Raw genomic sequence first — 17035 nt, forward strand, 5'->3', positions numbered from 1 at the left:
CAAGATCCAAGTAAGATGGAGAAATAGAAGAAGGGAAGGACGGGATGAAAGAGTAGTTGCAAGGAGAGTGCAAGGGTTACAAGAGATGAGAAAAAAGCAGAATATAAGAGAGAAGTGGAGGAACGATTGGGTAAATATGAACTGGAGCAGATGGGGGATGTGGAAGGTGTGTGCAGGATATTCACAGAAGAAATATGAGCAGCATGTGATGTGGTGTGTGGGATGAAGAGAAGACGGACGGGGGTGCAAAGAACAGCGTGGTAGAATGAAGAGGTGAGGCTGTGACACAAAAGAAGAAAGCATACAATGAATGGATGAGAAAGAGGGGCGTGGAAGAAGCTGAGAGGCGGAAGAGAGAGTTATATGTAGCAAGGAAGAGAGAGGTGGAAAGATTAGTAAGAGAGAGTAAGAAGAGAGTGGATGAGGAATTTGGAAGAAATTTGAGTGTCAAGTGGAGGGAATGTAAGAAAATGTTCTGGAAGGAGATGAAGAGTGTAAGACAGGGTGGCAGTGAAGTTAGCAGAGGAGTGAAAGATAAAAATGGTATAGTACTAGTGGAGAAGGGAGAAAAAATGAGCAGATGGAGAGAACACTTTAAGGAATTGTTGAACATAAAGGATGGACGTAATGCGAATATAAGTGGCTTGGGAATGGCTGGGAGAAGGAGGGAGGTGAGAAGACAGGAAGAAATCAATAGGATAGAAGTTGTGGAAACAATGAAGAAAGTCAAATTGGGGAATGCCCCAGGACTTGATGTAGTGTGTGGTGAAATGCTGAAGCATGGGGGAGAGATAAAGGTAGAGTCCTGGAGGACTGGAAGTCAGGTATAATTATTCCCTCGTACAAAGGAAAAGGGGAAAAAGAAGTGTGTGGTAATCATAGGGGCATTTGTCTTCTTAGTGTAATAGGAAAAGTGTATGGTAGGATACTTATTGACAGAGTTAGGGAAATAACAGAGGAATTAGTTGGAGAAGAAAAGAGAGCCTTGAGGAAGGGAAGAGGTTGTGTAGATCAGATATTCATTCTTAGATCTTTAGTGGGTAAGTTTCTAGAGAAGGGAAAGTTGTAAGCGGCTTTCATGGATTTGGGGAAAGCATATGACAGGGTGGATAGACAAGGACTGTGGAAGTATTAAGAACATATGGAGTAGATGGGAAGTTGTTGAATGCTGTGAAGAGTATGTACGATGGTGCTAAGGCTGCAGTGCGTGTGCATGGTGAACTGAGTGAATTTTTCTCTTTGAAGGTTGGGTTGAAACAGGGATGTGTTATGTCCCCATGGTTGTTCAATCTGTACATGGATGGGGTAATAAAAGAGGTACAAGGTATGGCAGTGGATGTTGGAGTGGCCCTGGTAAGAGAGGGTAGTGTTTGGAAACTCCCTGTACTGTTGTTTGCAGATGATACTGTGTTGTTGAGTGAAGGCGAAGAGGAGCTGCAAGGCTTGGTGGATGAGTTTGGAAGAGTGTGTATGAAACGGAATCTAAAGGTGAATGTAAGGAAGAGTAAAGTGATGGTCTTTGAGAGAGGTGAAGTCTGTGAATGTACAGTGAGGCTGGATGGTCAGGAAATGGAAAATGTGAATACGTTTAAGTACTTGGGTAGTGTGATGAGTAAGAATGGAAGTTTGGAGGGTGAAATGCTTGAAAGGGTACAACAAGGAAGAAAGGTTGTTGGCTCCTTGAAAGCTGTGATAAGAAACAGGGAAGTGAGCATGGATGTGAAGAAGTTACTACATGACAGTATAGTGACATCAACTCTAACGTATGGAAGTGAAGCTTGGACGTTGTTAGAGGGACAGAAGTCAAAAGTGAGAGCAGTGGAAGAGGAGTCTGTGGAGTCACATGGAGAGGCAGGCTGACAAATGAGGATATAAATGAGCGTTGTGGTGTGGATGTGGATGTGATAGGAAATGTTAGGAGGAACACAATGAAGTGGTTTGGCCATGTGGAGAGGATGGAGGGTAAAAGACTGACGAGGAGAGTGTATGTGAGTGAGATGGAGGGTGGGAGAGGGAGGGGGAGGCCAAGGGAGGGATGGAGTGGAGAAATATATGAGAGAGAGGGGTGTGAGTTGGAAGCAGGGCAGTGAAATGGCGGGGGACAGGGCGACGTGGAGATTTGTTTATGGCCACCCCGTACGGGATTGAGGCGTCTGGCAATAGATATTTTGATTGATGGCGTCAGCTGACACAGCAACTGACATATTAAACCAACTCAAAAATTCAAGCTGAGCAATTCTGAATTTCGTAAGAATATCGCTCAGAGCTCTCCTAGAGCTGATACTCGAATTCTCCTTGAAGGAGAGAATCACATCCCTCAAGTGTACCACTTCCGTCCGCTTCTCTCGCTTCCAATATGCAAAAACATCGAGAGACGCTGAAAAACTGAGTTGTGTATTGTTGAAGATTTTGTCAGATTGGAAGATGAAGCAACTGATTTTTTGCTGAATTACAAACTCCATTTCTTTTACTGGAATTAGAAATAACAGCCAAGTCAGAAATGAGGTGTGCCATAGCCTCCCTGCGTGGCCACTGCAAGGAGTTGGTTGAAAAATGAAGGGTGATGTACTTGACGTATGTGTGGAAAGAGCTAGATTTGTTCCTCATGGTTTTGTCTTCTCACCAGCTCCTTTCCTTCTGTTCAGAAAATATCAGGTTTGCACTTCTAGCCGTATACAATCATATGCTGATGACTCCATCTTGCACATTTACGCCTGCTTTACTCAGCGTTCATTACAGTAGTTGAATCTGCAACTAGGAATGAGACTATGGCGCACCCAGTTTCTGATCTGGCTATCATTTCTGATTGGGGCAAAAGAAACTTTGTTGCTTTTTTGTGCATCAAAACCTCAGTTCCTACACTTTTCAGTCCGTTAGAATCATCCACATGAATATCTCTGAACATCCAACAAAGTACCATCTCTTAATACCCTTGGGCTTTCCTTCTCTCGGGAGCTATCATGCAAAGATCACATTGCTTCCTTTGCCAAATCTCCTTTCAAGAGATCAGGTGTGCTAAGCCAACTATGTACGTTTTTTTTTACTCTCCACGGCTGTTGATTTTGTACAAGTGTGTGTGTGTGTGTGTGTGTGTGTGTGTGTGTGTGTGTGTGTGTGTGTGTGTGTGTGTGTGTGTGCGCGCGCGCGCGCGCGCGTGGTGAGGGTAGGCGGGCCTCCCAGCAGGCAGCTCTTCTATGCAGGGTGGATTCAAAGGATTTTAATTTCATCAGTTCTTTCCTCTTACTGACCCTCATAAACTCTCCCCCAGTGAACAGTCACATTTCAGCTTTCTAATTTCTAATAATATATATAGGACAACAGCTTAGCAAGTATGACAGTATTATATCAAATGAAATAAATGGTTTTTATCATTTGACAGCAGATTTGTTTGACATTTCCATCTTTTTTTTTACTGGGGTAATACCGCAGCAATAAATAAATTAATAACAAGACGAGAGCTACCCGAGATTGCAAACCCCTGCCAAAGCAGAGATGTTATCTTGTACTTTTTGTGCAAGCATGATAGGCATTATTTATCGATTTAAAAACAATAATGTTGAAACTGTCACTATCCACCACTGGTAAAGAATCCTTTAAAAAATTCGTGGATCCAGATATGATCCTGATTACCACCAAAATCTAAGGGACTGTTCCTTGGGCCACACCTTAGCCCTTCAGGAAATTTCATCAAAATCTGTCCATAACTTACTGAATAATCCGACTAACAGACAAATAAACCAATGCAGGCAAAAACATAACCTCCTTGGTGGAGGCAAATATAAAATAAATAAGATGCTGTCTAAATTTGTAGGGTGGAGCATGCAAAAATGTAAAGTAAAATTCAGCAAGGTACGAACTGCAAACAAAAGATTGATGTAGTGAAACTATTATAATTGTGTGATATATAGTTTTCTCAATCATGCATGCATGTTACATGCATGAAACAGAGCAAAGAAGTGTTGCATACTTGGAACATGGACCAAAAGGACAAGACAAATGTTGCATGGCTGACACAGAATAAACAATTCTTGTGTGCTTGGAACAGGGAACAAACAAGGGCGGCATTCGTGGGACAAGGAACAAGTGTTCTATGCTTAGGACAGGAAACAGCAAGTGCTGCCTGTTTAGGACAAAACAAACGACTACTGCATACACGAGAAGGAACAAACAAGCGTTGCATGCTTATAATGGTGCATGCAAGTGACACGGAACATGTATGCAACATATTATTCTGGCATAAACAGTCATTTCAAGAAGTACTCTTATGTGAGGAAATAAAACTGACGAGGGCTCATGGTGGATAAGCAAGAGCTTTTTGAGCGTGTGCCAGCTGATGCCTGCGTCACAGGAGGCTTGGAGCAGCAAACTGTGGTCCCCACCGGCCTTGCTGCCACTCACACGGTTGGAGCACCCACTCCGCACCTCAAACTGCACAAACAGAGCTTCTTGCAGGTCCAGATCCTTCGTCTCTAGATATCTGCTGCATCCCTGCGGAGACATATATGGCTCACTCCTCTCACCCATTATCCTGCCGGGAAAACTACTCACTTACTATATGCTTTGAAGGTGGGATATTCAGTTTCTGTTAATAAGTTAACATAGTGTTTTTTTTTTTTGTTCCTGTATGCTAAAAGCCAAACGAAGTAGTGCAAAGAAAAGTTTTCCTGCACTGTTTTAATACAACCAGTGTTAAGTCCAGGGTGAGGAAGGATCAAGAAATTACACCATTCCCTTCATGCCACCTCGTTACATGACGTTGGTCTTTCTTTTATGTATTCGAAAGTCTAATCCCATGCTGTATCTTTAGTAAAAGAGAAACAGGAGCAGAGAGTTTTGTGTGAATGTCTTTTTTGCTTGACCTAGAGCGACTGTAATATCATGGCTATGTGGAGCTGCATAATGGAGGAAAGACCAACCCCAAGGAAGTGCAGAGCTTGTCCGGCGGCGACAGGTCCACAGTGGTCAGCGATCTGGGCACCCACCACGCTCTCCCACTCGTCAGTCCAGTTCTCCTCTTCAAAGTCCGCCACCAGAAAAGTAGGCAGAGGTTGGGCGGGCTCCTCACACATGCCACCTGCAGACATGTACAGTTAAAACCTTCACTGTTGTCACAATATTTCTTTTCCTTGCTACCCCACGCCTGTTTCTTTACGCTAAGAAGAGACATCATAATTCAAAGTGAATTAATTGTCCCAGCTCTAAGCATGTCACCTTTCATGCCAACACTTCCATCGGCTTTCTTCTACCTATGACTTCATCAATGCCTACACAACCATTTATCCTACTACTTCTTGACAGTCCGCTAATTAATTACCAGGTCCTTCAAAGCACCCCACTTACACTATCAGATACGACAGCAATCACTACTCCATCACGTCTGACTAACAGTCACTAAGCCAGCTATCGCTACATAACCACTTACAAAAGACTCCCTTAGAACAAAATCAATCTCCATGGCCCGTATTCTCGACGGTTAAGGAGGCTTCTTACCACCTCTTCCTTAACGACTTATTTTTCAAACTGCCATTAATATCCACTTTTTTTCTTATATCTTTTCGAAGTCGACATAGATTGCATGAGTAACATTAGAATATTGTAACGATGCAGAATCAGACAAACACATTCGGAAGACATGTTAGTAATGTTCCTAAGCGCATAATAAAACTTCTCCATTACTATCTAAAATGACTATCTTACTTCCAAAGTGTATTACGTTCTTTTAATCTCTCCACTCTGAAATTCCATCACCAGATTGACGTTCATTACAACGTTTATTTGTACTCTCCACTCAATGGTCCACCTGGTGCTTCATTTGTTCCTCATTATCTACAGCAGCCTGGACAGCGCCTTGCAAGTATCTCTGACCGTTTTGGAGGCTTAGATTTTACTTTACCTGTTCCTCACGACTAAATTTTCTTCTTTATATGTAAGCCTTTTATCTCTGTTGGAGTCCTCCTGTCAATCGAGTAAGGCCCCTGGACTCTTTCAGGTAGCAACGTCTGTGTCACTACGACGCTGCGAACTGGGTATCTCTCAAAGAGTATCTTACTGACCTTCCATAGAATGACTATTCCTCCCATGGTCTACAGCCCGCTGGAGGTTGTACAGTTCTTTCTTTTACCTTCTGACTAATTCCTCAACACTATGGCTTCAGTCACCCGAGTTCTATTGGTATCCACAACAAGGAGGGGGCATTCGTAATGATTGCAGCCAGCCTGTGTCTAACAGTGAACTTCGCATTTCTCCCCAGAATGGTGCTAAAACTTTTTCTCGCCTTACCAAAAACCACTTCTTCGGTTCTAAATGCAGTGTTCTTTTAAGTTCAGGCTCCTTCTATCCATTCTAGTATATACAATAGCCAATAGCCTCTCCTCCCGCTACTTCTCTCTTTCTCAATACTTCTTTCATTCCCTTCTCTCTTTTTCCTCTTCCCCCTTTCTCTCGTTCCCCTCCCCCCCTCTCTCTCTCTCGTCTTTTCCTCTGCGTTTTCATTGTCCCTATAACTCTGTCGATAATTTGTTCTCATGACGCCAACTTTTTTGTCTCCATTTCCAGTCTGGACGATGCCAGTGCTATTCCTCCAGCTTTTTCCTTCTCAGACATTTTCACTCCCTTCTAAAGGTGATCCTTCTGTCCTCATTGGCTTTAGTATTAATAAAGCATATGGTCTTAATGGTGTCCCTCTTTGTGCGCTCAAGAACTGCGCTTTCATACTGGGTCTCTGCCAAAACAAATTCTCTCGCCTTTGTCTATCACTTTCCTCCTTTCCTTCCTGGTAGAAGTTTGCTCCCACTCAGCCTATCTTGAAGAAGGATGACAGTTTCTTATCATGTAACTATCATCAGGTTGCGCTGTTTCCTTGCCTTCCCTCGTGCTACACGGACATCTGGTAGCACTCATGACTGGAATGCCACTCGGCCATATTGCAGAACCTCTGCATATCAGAATTCTTTCATTCCCCAAACCGCATCTCTCTGGAACTCGCTTCCCCAGAGTTGTTTCCCTCAAAACTTCAACCTAGAGCTGCTCAAGTTTAACTGTTATAGATAATTTATGAACAGAGGACACCAGTCATCTGGTGTATGGATTAGTTTCTTTATTTATTTGTTTTTCCTTCCTGTGATCTGTTCATATATATATATATATATATATATATATATATATATATATATATATATGTATATATATAAAGCTCTTTAGCCTATTCTCAATAGGTCGATTCTGAAGCACCATTCTTCTCATACTATTCTTTCTGACGACCAGTATGGGTTGATGTGTCTGCGACATTACACTGGTTATCTTACATGCTTCTAATCGTATTCATCTCATTCAGGACTTCAGCAAGACTTTTACTGCTGCGACAGACTTATCCAAGACCTTTGACAGAGTCAGTCACAGATCTCTGATACCATACAGTACTCTCCAGGTGTCATCTTTTCGACCAAGCCATCAGCCAAAGTTCCTTTTCTGGCCGTTTTACATCTGTTTAGACGGTCACTGCTCTTTCTTGAAAATTATCAGCAATGGCGGTCCTCAGACTTCTCTCCTCTCATCAATGGCCTTCCAAGAAGTTTATCAAGCCTTACCCACGCACAAGCTGACGATTCCATGCATCACTTTTCACCTTCTTGTTACTACGTCCTGCACAGCAATAACTACTTTATAATACTCCCGAGAAGAGGCTATGACACATCCGACTTCGACCTCTCCCAGATTTCAGTATGAGGTATGGAATAATATTTGATTTCATTCAGTCACGTCTTGTACATTGTACCCTGATTTCCATCCAGTATCACACAAGTTTTGTACATCCAAACACCCGTTTCCATCCGGTATCACACAAGTTTTGTACATCCAAACACCCGTTTCCATCCGGTATCACACAAGTTTTGTACATCCAAACACCTATGTACAGTAAAACTAAAATATGTGTAAATTTTGTTTTTTCTCGCAGCAAATTAAATATCCTAAATAATAGTATTGAATAGCTCGTCTATTCAGTTGGTGCTCTTCTTAATACTTCCTCTAATTTTTCTCTTCAAGGTTTTCATTTAGTTCAAAAGGTACAGATTAAACATGTATAACCGTAGTAACATTTCATGACATGTATGAAAGAGAAGATAATATCTGAGTGATTAAGGATTTCTAAAATAAACATCTCGTACTCATATTCATATTTTTTATATAAACTTGTCTCTTACCAAGACAGTTGCATCTTCTTTTATGTCTAACTGAAGTTTTTCAGTGTGACTGAAAAAATGAAAATCAGCTTAACCTTTTTCCGAAGCAGAGTCTTAAGAAAATGCATTTCAAAAATTAGTTTATGCTCTATAATTTCAGAACACTGTTTATTATTTAAGCACTTTATCACGTTTTTTGTCATATATACGGTATATCTATCTATCTATATCTATCTATCTATCTATCTATCTATCTATACATAATAGATAGTTAGGTAGATAGATATACTGTACATAACCTGGTTATATATATATATATATATATATATATATATATATCACCTTGTTATGCACTGTCTGTTATCTATATCTATATCTATATCTATCTATCTATCTATCTATCTATCTATCTATATATATATATATATATATATATATATATATATATATATATATATATATATATATATATCTCACCTTGTTATGCACTATCTATTATCTATATCTATAGCTATCTATCTATCTTTCTATCTATCTATCTACCTATCTATCTATCTATCTATCTATCTATCTATCTATATATATATATATATATATATATATATATATATATATATATATATATATATATATATATACAGTATACTGTATATCGCGTATATTAGGTTACATCTGAAAATGAAAACTTGTGATATTATTTCGCTCGCTGCATATTTGAATCCACTTCAGATGGTGATGTGGCAGGAGAAATATTAGTGTGACTGCTGCGTGCTAACCGGTCGCGAAGAAAGGTGATGTGTATGACGATTCCTATGCTACCCAGGGTTGTAGTAGCAGAAGTCGACTGTAACACCTGTCGAGCAGGGCAGTACCCCCAAGGTGGACGGAAAGCTGATGACAGGGAGAGCTGGAGTTCCCGTTTCGTCAGCCTTCGGAACTAGTTCCTCACCATCCCCCTTTGCTGAACTTTTTCAGTGTTTCAGTAACAGAGTAGGCCAGCATGCTCTCCAGTTCAAGTTTCTCTGTCAACATCAAACTACATGCACACTACACACTACGCTGCCTTTTCAAAATTTTAGTAAAAATTGCGTCATACAACGTAGCCTCAGAGTCCCCAGGGGGGAGGCATAAATGCCCCCACCATTCACCCCTCTCCAGGTGACGACTCAACGAGATGCCTGGAACCACTATCTGACTAACTTCTTCATTTCTGCAACATTCGCGGCCTTTCCTCTAATTTTCCCTCTGTTGAGCACCAACATGCCTCCTCTAAACCTCACCTTCTCCTCTTAACTGAGACTCAGCTGTCTGAGGAACTGATAGCAAACCCTGTTCTGTATCCTCCTACTTTCTCTATACTCATTTCAAAGTCAAAGATGGGTGTTATGTATATGTAAGCAAACGACTTATCTTGCTCTTGTGTTCCTGAGCTTGATTCTTCTGAGTTCTCTACTCTCTGGCTTCGGCTTTCCTTTCATTCTGTGACTAAATATATCTGTGCTGTTTACTTATCCTCTAATTCTGCTGACTATGAAAACTTCTTCGACTGTCTTACTTCTAAGGTGGAACACATTCTATCCATTTCTCCTTTCTCTGAAATCTCCATTCTAGGAGATTTCAGTGTTCATCACCACCTTTGCCTCTCCTCTCCTTTCACTGAACTACCTGGTGAACAGGCCTACATCTTTTCTATCCTTAATAACCTAGGGCAGCTTCTACAGCACCCTACCCGTATCCCTGACTGCCTTGGACAGAGTTCCAACACACATGACCTCTTCTTTACAACTAATCCTTCTGCTTACACAGTTAATCTTTCCTCTCCGTTGGGCTTCTCTGATCACAACCTGTCCTATCACTCCAATATGGCCTGTGGACCCTCCAAAGAAACGTCGGTTGTGGCACTTTGGAGCTGAAGACTGGGAAGCCCTCAGGCAGCACTTCTTTGATTTTCCCTGGAAAGAATATTGCTTCGATGGCCGGGGGCCATCCGAGTGTGCCTTGCGCATTACTGAGGTTATTCTCTCGCACATGGAAGCATACAATCCTTTCTCATATCCTTTGACTAATGCAAGAAAGCCTTGGTTTAATCACGCTTGTTCCAATGCTGTCCACAGCAAGGAGAGGGCCTATAAAAGGTACTGGAGCCAACCCACCCCTGAATCACATATTTTTTATGTTTCTGCCCGGAATCGTGCTAAGTCTGTTCTTCGTTCCGCTAAAAATAATTTCACCTGTACTAAATGCTCTCAACTCTCCAACTCGAATTCCTGCTCCTTCTGGCACCTTGCCAAAAACTTTTCTAAAAACACTACCTCATCATCCTTCCCTCCTCTTTTCTACTCTGATGGCTCTGTAGCTATTTCTTCTACTGACAAAGCAGATCTCGTCACTCAGACTTTCTTCTCTAATTCCACCTTAGACGATTATGGTGCTGTTCCTCCATCACTCCCCCCCCCCTCTGACTTCCTCACAGCTGACATTAAAATTTCTTCAGCTGATGTATTTTCTTCCAACACTGGCCTCAGTACTAACAAGGCATATGGGCCTGATGGGGTCCCTCCTGTTGTCCTCAAGAGCCGTGCTTCTGTGCTTATACCCTGCCTAGGTAAGCTCTTTCACCTTTGTCTATCAATTTGTACCTTACCTTCTTGCTGGAAGTTTGCTCTCATTCAACCAGTCCCAAAGAAGGGTGACCATTCCCAACCCTATAGCCATCGCCCAGTTGCTTTAATATCCTGTGTCTCAAAAATTTTCGAGTCTATTCTTAACAGAAAAGTTTTAAGCATCTTTCCTATCACAACCTTCTTTCTGATCATCAGTATGGGTTCCATCAGGGAAATTCCACTGGCAATCTTCTCACCTACTTTTCAGACTCCTGGTCATCCTCCTTTCGGGACTTTGGCGAAAGCTTTGCCATTGCACTTGACATCTCAGAGGCTTTCGATCGAGTCTGGTATAAATCTTTAATTTCCAAACTGCCCTATTACGGTTTCTATCCTTCTATCTGTGCCTTCATATATAGCTTCCTTTCTGGTCATTCTATAGCCGCTGTTGTAGACAGCCACTGTTCTTCTTCTAGATCAATAAACAGTGGTGTTCCTCAGGGCTTTGTCCTATCGCCGACTCTCTTCCTTTTATTCATCAATGACCTAAGCTGTTCATCTAACCCTATCCACTCATACACTAATGATTCCACCCTTCACCTTTCCGTTCGGCTCCCGCAACGTCCATCTCAGCAGTTACTTCAACAATCAAGGGATGAGGCTATGGCACACCTAATGTCTGACTTGTCTCGTTTCTCTGACTGGGGTAAAAATAATCTGGTTGCTTTTAATGCATCGAAGACTCAGTTCTTACACCTATCAACCCGACAAAATCTTCCACCGGAATACCCTCTATTTATCTATCTATCTATTGCCAGACGCCATAATCCCGTAAGGGGTGGCCATTGACTCTGAGTTATTTGTTTTACAGGGAGGGGCACTAACCCTCCACCAACCCACTTGTTGACACGTAGGGAACACGTATGGCTCGGTTATATGGTTACCACCCAGCATTGTAAATGGTTTCTTGGCTTACAGGAAACCATTTGGCTTGTCACTCAATGTAAAGCCACCTGTAATGGAAACAAATGCAATAAGAAGTGAAAGGAAAGATGGGAGAAATAAGAAGAGAGGAGGGCAGGCACAGAAAAAGAATGATAAAGGCTAAGGAAGTAGGCAGCACTACATCGTTAGTGGATGATGGTCGCCATCACCTACCACTAACCGGAATACCCACTGATGTTCAATAGTATCCAGCTCAATTCTGCATCATCCTTGAAAATACTTCCGGTTTCATTTTCTCGGGACTTATCTTGGAAAGATCATATTACATTTCTTGTATAATCTGCTTCCAAGAGATTTAGGTGTGCCAAGCCGACTCCATACCTTCATTACCCCTTCACAGTTGTTGACTTTATACCGTTTTTTTTTTTTTCGACCCTCTGTAGAGTACAACTCGCATGTGTGGGGGGGCTACAGCTCTTCTCGATAGCTCTCCTCCACTTACTAGCTCCCTTCAACCTCTGTCTCCTTGCTGCACTGTTGCATAATTATCCCTTTTCTGTCGCTACTTCAATGGTCACTGCTCCTCAGAACTGTATGCTTGCATCCCTCCACCTCTAAGATGGGCGCTTAGCACCCGTCTAGCAACAAACTCTCATTCTTTTTCTGTCCAGCTCTCTAATGCAAGATTTAGCCGTTACTACCAGTCCTTCATTAACGCAACAGGTCAACTCTGGAATTGTCTCCCTCTGTCTGTATTTCCTACTTCCTATGATCTCCAATTTTTCAAATGCAGTGTGTCCAGACATCTCGAAATGAACGGATCTTGAATTTGGCTCTCTTTTATATTGTTTTTTTTTTTTTTCCCTTGGAAGGAACGGTTTGTGGGCTCTTAGCCTTTGGTTCTTTCTTTCTTGCATTAAAAAAAATTGAGCAAGCTGTATACGCATTACTGCATGCTAGTGTGTGTGTGTGTGTGCATTTTTGCATTATGCTGTTGTGTTGAGGTGTGATGAAGTTTCGCTTGCTGGATATTTTAATCCACTGTATTTCTTAGATTAAGCGATGAAGTTTTGCAACATTGTGTATCTCTCTCTGCAGGCTCTCTGTTATCCATTTGCATTTCTGTTTTCTTCCATTCACAGGTCTAACATGGCATCAAACAATGCTTAAAAGCCGAAAACGAGGTGGGGCGAAGGTGTTCTGCTCACAGTGAACCCAATTGGCCATTTTCCAGGAACGAAGTTGCCAAACCGGGGTGAAGTGCCACGCATGACATTCCATTTCCACAAGCAGGACTCTGAGCTGAAAAAATGCATCAATCAGACTGCAGAAATGTTCTCTGAAGCATGGGATATGGTAAAGATCTCAACTGTGGCTCCATACTGGATCATCAACAAGATCATCTATCCCACAACCACTCCTTCGTCCAATTATTCCAAGGCCCTGGTGCGCTGCATCACGCTAGATGGATGGCAAGGGCCATTTATGCCCTGAATTCTGGATGTTCCTCGATCAGTTTGAACGAATTTATTCCACATGCTCGTCTTTGCGTGGACCCTGTTGGACTGAAAATTTCTTGGAGAAACTGATGGACTTCTGCATCTTCGTTGTGCACTGCTTCATGCGAGCTTGGTTCTCCACCACATCAGCAGCTGTTGCTCCCCACATGGACCTCACCCTCTTGATGGAACTGGCATCGCACACGGACTAAGCCATCAGGAACGCCATGGCCACAGCCATTGCTCGTCACCTTTGGCATCTGTCTGAGGTGACAGTTGGGCTCGCACTGTTCGAAAATAGGATGTCCAATACGGTGAAAAGGGCAATGGTTTACTGCATAAATGCTGTTGAGGGTTTGGAAGAACCAAGCCCGTGTCTGCTCCTCCCCCAAGGATGTTGTGAGGAAGTCTGACGGAGTTCATCATCAGCACGATGAAGATCGTGCTCCAGCATCTGAACATCGACTCCTCGTTTTGAGGCGCTGATCCTGTGACCTGAGCAATCACATAAGTCTATGTTCGAGGGAAGGAACATGTTTCAAAGCTGCTAGTGACAAATGACGCACAAGAGCGCGGCATGACCGTCAATTAAGAGTTTGCAAACAAGGGCAGGACCATGCAAGAGGGTCAGCTCCAGGCCATGGGTCAAGTCGTTGAAGACCTTCGGCAAAAGTAGCCGAAGACGACAAACAAGCGTGATCTGGGCTAAAATATCCCTTCAATGGGTTCTATCACTTGCCGTGGTGTATCCAGTGTGATTCTGAATTATGCAGAAGGAGGAATATTACAGAGCCGAAATTCAGTTTCGTTGCGTGACCACTAAATGATGCCGATCCCGAAGAGAATGTACACACGTTGTTTCTCGTTCAAGTGGAACATCTGTGAGTGCAAGCAAAGAAATCCGACCACGTTTATTTATTCCCTGCCTACCGTGATGCACCCTAATTATATATATATATATATATATATATCTATCTATATACCTAGGCTGCTTCCCCCAAGGAAAGGGAGGTAGCCGAGACAGGACGACACACTCTCCATTTACTCATCCATTTAAACACATTCATTCACATCTTAGCCCCAAAGGGGAGAACGGACAGATCCTCACCGCACCACACCGCACAAGGGTCAACTGCGCAATGGAATCAGTGACATCCGCAGCAGGGCCCGACAGCAGAACTGGTTTACCCCTGCCACATCATAACATACCCATCCCCTTACCCGCACCTGACCTGACTAGCTGATCAGACCAAATGCGGGAGAATATCCCCTCAGGGCTGCGTCATCACTTATTTATTCACAATTTCTCTCCATTTATTTCTGTCACGCACAGCCACTCTTCCTTGCTCAACAGACATCCCTCTCGCATCCAGCGCTCTCTTCACACTATCCATCCATCCTATTCGTGGTCTTCCTCTCAGCCTTACACCTCTCACATCAGATCTAGTTATCTTTTTCACCAATCGCTCATTATCCATTCTCTCCATATGCCCAAACCATCGCAACACCCTCTGCTCAACTCTACCAGCCATCTCCTGAACAACTCCAGTTCTCCTTCGCACTTCATCATTTCGCACCCGATCCATACGCGTCACTCCACACATACTCCTCAGACACCTCATCTCCATTACATTCAAACTTTTCCTCTCTGCTACACCCATATTCCATGTTTCAGCCCCATATAATGCAGTCGGTACCACAACACCCTCATACAGCCTTCTCTTTACATCCATTCTAAGCGAATGACATTTAAACACTTTTTTCATTCCTCCCAGCACCTTTCCTACTTCATTTATTCTAAACTTCACTTCTGCATCTATTCTTCCATCCACAGCAACATGTGGCCCTAGATATTTAAAACAATCTACCTCCTCAAGCAACTCACCATTCAAAACTATATTCATCCCCCTACCATCTATCAACCTCGTACACTTCATCACTTTACTCTTATTCTCATTTACTTTCAAATTCCTCCTTTCACACACCCTTCCAAACTCCTCTACCAACTGTCTCAATCTCTCCTCTGAATCGGTCACCAGTGCAGTATCATCTGCAAACAGCAGCTGCTTCAGATTCCAATCTCCACCATCAACATTTACCAGACTCAGTCCACCTAAAACTCTTGCATTCACCTCCCTTACAACACCATCCATGTAAATATTAAACAACCAAGGTGACATCACACATCCCTGTCGCAGCCCCACTCTCACGGGAAACCAATCACTCACAGCATTTCTCACTCTTACACATGCTCTACTATTTACATAAAAACTTTTCACCCCTTTTAGTAACCTATCATCAAGTCCATACAATCTTAAAACAGTCCACAAAGCCTCCCTATCAATTCTATCATACGCTTTCTCTAAATCCATAAATGCCCAAAACACATCCTTGCCTTTCGCTAAATACTTTTCACACACTTGTCTCACAGCAAACACCTGATCAACGCATCCCCTCCCTCTCCTAAAGCCACACTGCTCATCACTAATCACTCCCTCTGTACCCTCTCTAACTCTCATAATTAACACTCTACCATACACCTTACCTACAACACTCAACAGACTTATACCCCTAAAGCTAGTACATTCATACTTATCACCCTTGCCTTTATACAACGGGACCACACAAGCACTTGCCCAGTCAACTGGCACCATACCTTTCTCAAAGCACACATTCAACAATCTTACTAACCAGTCAACAATAGTCACTCCACCACCCTTCAGGCATTCCACAGCACACCCATCCATACCTGCAGCTTTCCCTGTTTTCATCTCCTTTACTGCCTTCTCCACTTCCTCCTTCGTGATCAAGGAATCATTCAACTCTCCCAACACATTTATTCCTTGCACCCTTCCATCCGCCACAATCTCAGCCACCCTTTCCTCCTCTACATTTAATAATCTTTCAAAATACTCTGCCCATCTCTTCCTTACTGCATCCATCTCAATTAACATCCCTCCATCCTCTGCTTTTACTCGTTCTTCCTTCCCAGACTCTCCCTTTCGCACCCTTTTCACCTTCCAAAACATTTTCTTATTCTGTTGAAAATTCTCTGTCAGCCGCCTACCCCACCTCTCATCTGCTGCCACTTTAGCATCACACACAGCCCTTCTCGCTCTATTCCTCTTTTCCTTATACCTTTCATATGACATCTCATCCTTCCTCTGCAGCCACACTTCATATGCACGTCTCTTCTCGGCCACAGCCATACTTACTTCCTCGCACCACCATTCACTTCCTTTTCTTACACCACCACCCACACATCTCACACCACACACCTCTTCTGCATGCCCCACCACAGCACTCTTAAACAACTGCCATTCCTCCTCCACGCTGCCATTTTCCCGATCTTTCACTGCGTTCCACTCATCTTTCAATTTCTCCTGATACTCTATCTTTTTCTCTCTTTTATCCAACTCACTCACTTTCAAAACCTCCCTGCCACACCTAACCCTCCTAGCTCTCACCCATCTCTTACCTACTCTTAACTTTCCCTCCACCAGGTAGTGGTCAGACATACCTCCACCCTCCCCTCTTAGAACTCTCACATCCAACAATCTTCCTATTACATTCCTAGACACAACCACATAGTCCATCAAAGCTCTATCAACAACCCTTCCACCCTCCTGTCTCACCCATGTATACTTATAAATATCTTTCTTCTCAAACAGCGTATTCCCAATCACCATCTCTCGCTCAACACACATCGCTATCATTCGTTCCCCATTTTCATTTCTTCCAGGCACACCATGCATACCAACTACGCCTTCAACTGCTACATTTCCCACTCTAGCATTCAGATCTCCCA

This window comes from Coenobita brevimanus, chromosome 101 (assembly GCF_032717465.1).
Source record: "Coenobita brevimanus isolate Jiangsu-jjx chromosome 101, ASM3271746v2, whole genome shotgun sequence".
Classification (NCBI taxonomy): domain Eukaryota; kingdom Metazoa; phylum Arthropoda; class Malacostraca; order Decapoda; family Coenobitidae; genus Coenobita; species Coenobita brevimanus.